Source organism: Hibiscus syriacus, unplaced genomic scaffold (assembly GCF_006381635.1).
Source record: "Hibiscus syriacus cultivar Baekdansim isolate YM2019G1 unplaced genomic scaffold, ASM638163v2 tig00110503_pilon, whole genome shotgun sequence".
NCBI lineage: Eukaryota > Viridiplantae > Streptophyta > Magnoliopsida > Malvales > Malvaceae > Hibiscus > Hibiscus syriacus.
The window spans coordinates 2,854,706-2,860,705 of NW_024062764.1; the positions used below are offsets into that span (position 1 = coordinate 2,854,706).

Sequence of the window (6,000 nt, forward strand, 5' to 3'; positions counted from 1 at the left end):
TTGTTCTATCGATCAACTTTGATGTCTGAACTTCAAACAAACTTCCTCTTTGTTTCTTCTAAGCTTTAATTAGCCAACAATGCATGTCTGTGTATGCGACTACTTGATTGATCAATGTTTTCCTCTATTTATGAAACTTTTCCAATTAGAGAGTCATTTTTAGATTAACGCCTTCATGTTATGCTATGATGATGATGCAATGCAAAAAGGTAAAAATTACAAAAAAATGAGAAAATTGAATTAGTATAGGTAAAATAATTGATAAAGAAAAAGGTGTTTTTCAAAGATGAATATAACACCTACCCCATCATGATATCTACCCAAATATGATTTAATTAAAATAGTAGTCCTACCCGGACATGCTTTCTACCCAACATGATTTATTTCAAGAAATAAGTCATAATCGTATGGTATATACTTTTCATGCTTTTGTTCGGAAAGAAATTTATTCTATGAATTTTAAAGAGTAAAAGTGCAGATTCGTTCCTCTATTGTGCACACCTATTTTAGTACCTACTGATGGATAGATGGTTGGTATGACTCTACCTAGGGTGACAAATCTATGGTTCACTATATGCATCATTTCGACTCTAAAGTAATAGAGGTACTCGAATTATCCTTGATGTCGGTGCCCCCTTGGGCTGCCAAACCCTCAATCCTCATCCATTATAGACTTAAGTGGATCAAGTTTAATTCGAGGAAGAACATTCTTTACGTCTATATGAAGGGTTGCTCATGAAGATCATAAGGGCATGTACTCCGGGAGTGATTCACTAGCATATGCGGAGGGCTACTCGCGAAGGCACTAGCAACCCACTCCCACTTAGCATGATAAACCTCGTGTATAAAGCTTATGAAAGCCAAATGCATGTAACGTGTGTGAGGAGGAACTCACAAACTTTTGACAAACTCAATTTTGAAAACCTTAACAAGTCTGAAATCAATGAAATCAAACATCAGTACAACTATTTACAAGAATAAAAATGATGCATGATTATGAAAATTGAAATTAAAAGGATCGTAATTCAAGTAAATGTTCAAATTTATAAAATTCCATCCACTCAGACAACGTATAATCGAATAAGGCCTAGCTCTCTAACCATCCTAAGTGGAGTCACCAAGATGTCAAAACCATTTTTTATTATTTAATTTAAAATAATTTAAAAAATAATTATGACTTTATTTTGAATTTTTTGGGTTTTTATTTAATTTGAGATTTGGAGTCGCCATCGACCTTTGGATTAGGTAGGTCGAATACCTAAAAACGTCTTTTAAAATAATTTTAAGAAAAATAGTTTTTTAAGACAAAAATTGGTTTGTGTTTACCAAATATTCATTTTAAAGGGTTCGGGAGTCAATTACGTGTGGGGAAGGATTAGCACCCCACAACGCCCTAAATTGGCACCTCTCGATTATATGTTGTCTAAGTAGTGTAATTTTATATATTCAAATTCAAAATTTAAATTAAGATCCTTTTATTTTAATGAATTTTGAAGAATGAGTGAATCTATTTTAAAGCATTTGACTCAATGAACATGATTTAATTCATTCGATTTTATTTAAGAATGATATCTCCTTACTACGTAAATTAACAGAAATTGGAATTCAATCATTTTGAATGTAATTTCATCAATTCACGACGCAAGACATCATTGCCTTTGATTAATTTATAAAACGAGAAAAAAATGAATGATTTATGAATGCAACAATAATGAATGATATGTACAGGATGAATAAAAAGGTCAAAAATGTACAAATTTAAACAAATAAATTAACATACAATATATTTATATTAATTAAATTGAAATTGATGGGGGCATTCTTTTACTCGTGCGTTTTAAAAAAAAATCTCACTCCAGGTATTGGAGAGTTTCACATTGACCACTCTTCGCTCGAGATTTTTCCCCTAAAATAGACTATATTTTAGTTTTTTATTTAAATAGTTATACTATAAAAATATAAGTATTTAAAAAAAGAAATGAATATATACACACACATACATAAGGGTCAAATATATTAAATAAATATATACATATACCTTTAAGAATGTATGAAATAATAACTAGTACACAAAACAAATATAATATAATATGAGGATTCAAATAAATATAAGAAATATCATGTATAACAGATACATGATAAAGGAGATTAAAAAAATAGTATTAACAACCACATGAACAATACAAATAAATATTTAATGCAAAATACCAAAAATACATACAATAACATGCCATGTTTAACACCACAATTTACGTAAAAACAATACACCTATATATAAAAAAAAGTATTACATATTCATGTAATTAGTAAATATAAGGACTAAAATTAAATGAATACTAAATATAATTACTAGACATATGAAACAATAATTTAATTAAGGATTAAATAAAAAGAAACTAAAACACAGAGGTTCAACATAAAAACAATCCGTTGAATATCCATTAAACTAAAATAAGGACTAAAATAAACACATCACAAATTAATAAGCGAAATCAAGCATTTAACCAAGAGATTAATAGTGTAAATAATGACTAAAATATAAGAGTGATGAAATTTAAGGTTCAAAATTAGGAATAACACATGTTTCATTTAAGGACCGAAATGGAAACTTATAAAACTCAAATGGCCACCAAAGGGTTTATCCCATGCGCAAGAGTTTTGACATTCATACCCCAAAATGACATAGTTTTGGAATCCCTATATATACTCCTTTTAATTTTTTTCTATAAACTTGGCTTCATTTCTTCCCTCATCCGCATCTCTCCTCTCTTATTCACTATTCTCTTTTTTTCTTTTCCAGGAAATTGACGAGGGTTCTCATCGTCGGCCACTGTGACTGCCACCGTCGATCATCGTCTCTGATGGTCGTTGGACCCCATATTACACCTACAAACTCATTTAGACTCCTAGATCACAAATATGGCATCAGTTCTGCGAGATGAGACCCCTAACCCCATGAAAAAAATAAGTCTTTTAGGCTCTTTGCCTATCCGATTTGTGATATCGGACTGTTGGATCAACTTGGTTTTGAGATAATTACTCTCCTCAGTCTTCTCCCTCAGTTGACCGTTCAAATTCACAAACCGACAATCGGAGCATCAATTCGGACGAGACCACAACGGTGAAAGGTAAGCCCTTTTTATCTCGGTTTTTGTTCTTTTTTCGTTAGGATTCCCTTTTTCCTTGGTTTTGAAATCTCTCTTTTTAGTCTCTCTCTCAGTTTTTTTTATTATTAGCACTTTTCCTCTCTTTATTCCAAATATGGGTTCCTTGTTTTTAGTTCCTCTTGCATGTTTATATGGCTATTTGATGATGGTTTGATTGATGGATATTTTTGCTTTTTATTGCTTGTCGATGATGACACTGAGATAGCTGAAACGATGGCGTCAACGAGTGCCAAAAGCAAGTGACAAATGTGACAATAATAGACTCCCTCGGGTTAGGGTTTAGGGTTAGGTTAGGTTGTTTATGGGATAGAGTTTGCTATTTGGGCCTATTGCATTGGGCTTATATCTTAGCCTGCAAAAATGTAAATAAAATTTTATAATAATAATATTAATAATAAACAATTAAAACCCGGAAAAAAATGGGTGTCTACAACTCTATCATTCTTATTTTGAAGTTAACATGAAATTCAAATCGAATTGAAATTGTTCGAGTTTCTATACAAATATAATTGTTTATAATATTATGATACAGGTTGATTTTTATTTATCATCTTTCTTTAACCATATAAGACATGCATATATATTTATTCATATTTTTATATTGTAGCGTTATTTAGTAAATCAATCATAATTTAAAATTAGATTTAATTGCATCATATGTCCTAAAAGTATGACTCTTATTTTAAATTGGCCTCTACACTTTTAAATGCTCAAATTTCTTCCCTAAACTATAACCTTCATTTTAAATTAGTCCTAAAACTTTTGAACATTTGAATTTCATCTCAAACTATATTTATTTATTAATCACATCCCTAATTAATATGTCTAGATAATAAGTTATGTGATCATAAGAGATAAGATATATGACAAAAGATATGTGAAAGTGTATATGTGATTATATGTCTATATGAATACAAGAAAATGTGACATGACATATATGTGATATGAAGCTATGAGCTTATATGACTATGTGATATGAATGTGTAAATGTGACAAACATAATGATAAGAATTGAGAGCTAGGGGTATAGTTGGCATGCCAAGAGTCGAGGGTTCTATATGGTCCTTCGAGACATATATATATATAATCCTTTGGAACATATATGTGGAATATAATGATAAGCATGCTAATGACGATCTATGTGTATATATAAGCCTTATATTACATGATATGTACATGCATTTGTTAAATAATTATTGTAATACCCTAATTTTGTCCGTACCATTTAAATTCATTTAAAGATGATCGGGAATTAATTTGAAGATATTTGTGCTCGATGAGAAATTAATTCAAATGATGAAACAAGGAAGCGTGCATTTGGAAGCTTTAGGTGCTTAATTGGATTGAAACCATATTTATTGAAATCATATTTATTTCATTTTGGAATTCAATATATAAATTGAAGCCCAAATTCGATCCAAAATCTAAATTAAGTGTCTAAAGTCCATTTACATCTTACAAGCCCAAACTAGACCCATTACAAGTGACCCGGTTACAAGACCCGTTTTGAAGCACACCAACCGAGTGCTTCCACGTGAAGCCCCTTGGGGTTGTCACCCATGCCATTTCAAGCTCCCGCATGAAGCCACAACAACTGCCTCCCACGTGAAACACTAGAACCGAGCAGCAACCCATGCCTTCACCATTCCCAACCCAGCAGCATCCCACGCCTATCGGCCATCCACGAGCAGCAGCTCGTGCACGCCCTGCTCCACTACCTGCCGGCCACCCACGAGCACCCATGCCAACACCTATACGCGGCAACCACACAATCCAAAGCGACAAGAGGAAGACAATTAAAAACAGCAGGAGGGGGAAGACAAAGGGAGGTTCACGAACAGGAGAGGGCGGAGAGAAATCAACCAACAGAGAGAGGACTCGGTTTTTCAACTAAAAAATAGGATCAGCAATTTACAGAAAAAAAACAATTTGTGAGGGGGTTTCGATTCTTTATCTTGGGAAAACAGTGTAACAAAAGGGGGATTTTAGAAGGCATGTAACAGAGGGTTTCCCTTTTATTCTTGTAAGCAGAGAATTCAAAAAGAAATAAGAAATCAACGTTTTCTTTTCACCTGATATCCATTTTCCAGCAAAAACAACAATTCAAATCCATAACCAACCAAAGGAAAACCAAAGCCGAAATTTCAATCAACCAAAACTATTTTTTTGAAAGACCAAGAACGAAAAAAGAATACATTTAAGAGGTACTTCTCATTTTGTTTACTTTCCAGCAGAGTTTTGTGTGAGTGTATGGTTGTTATTTGAAGCGAGATAGGAGAGGTTTAGTTTTGCTTTACCTAGTTCTGCTTCGGGTCTTCGCCGAGTGTAAGGGAGCCGAGAGTGGGGGTTAGCATCGTCTGGACCTTAGGAGCATTAGGTCGGCAGAGTCTGTTCCATAGTTTTAGATTGAGGTAAAATAAAAAAGGAAAGGGTTAGAATAGAACCGAGTGTGATGGAGTTTTGATTAGGATTAGAGGCTTACCAGTCGAGTCTTGTGGCCGTCGGAGCAGGAGCGATCATCAGGGTGCGGTGAGGGTCTCGCCCGTGAGTGGAGAAGAGAGGAGATAGGGGATGAGAGAAATGGTGCCTTGGTGAGGGAGAAGAGAGTTTAGCAGAAATGGGATTAGGGTTCAGCTTTTATCCGTAAATAATATATATGTATAAGTCGAGGTTCCCATTTATTTGATTGTTTAGACATTTTCACTTTAAATTTTTTTCATGTTTCGTTTTAGTCCCTAGGTCGAAGTTTGCATGTTTATAATTATGTCTATTTAATGCATTTAATTTTGGTCCTAGTGTTAATTTCTTTCATTTTTGTTGTTTGACATTAGGA

The 6,000-nt window shown here is 33.2% G+C and overlaps 1 long non-coding RNA gene across 1 annotated transcript; it reads right to left on the bottom strand.

Annotated features, from left to right (window-relative positions):
- Positions 1-4,555: 4,555 nt before the first annotated feature.
- Positions 4,556-5,775, bottom strand: LOC120129735. The gene is made up of 3 exons (XR_005516779.1): positions 5,650-5,775; positions 5,465-5,555; positions 4,556-4,918 (listed from the first exon to the last, which is right to left on the bottom strand). It is a non-coding gene; the product is annotated as an uncharacterized LOC120129735 (long non-coding RNA).
- Positions 5,776-6,000: the final 225 nt, after the last annotated feature.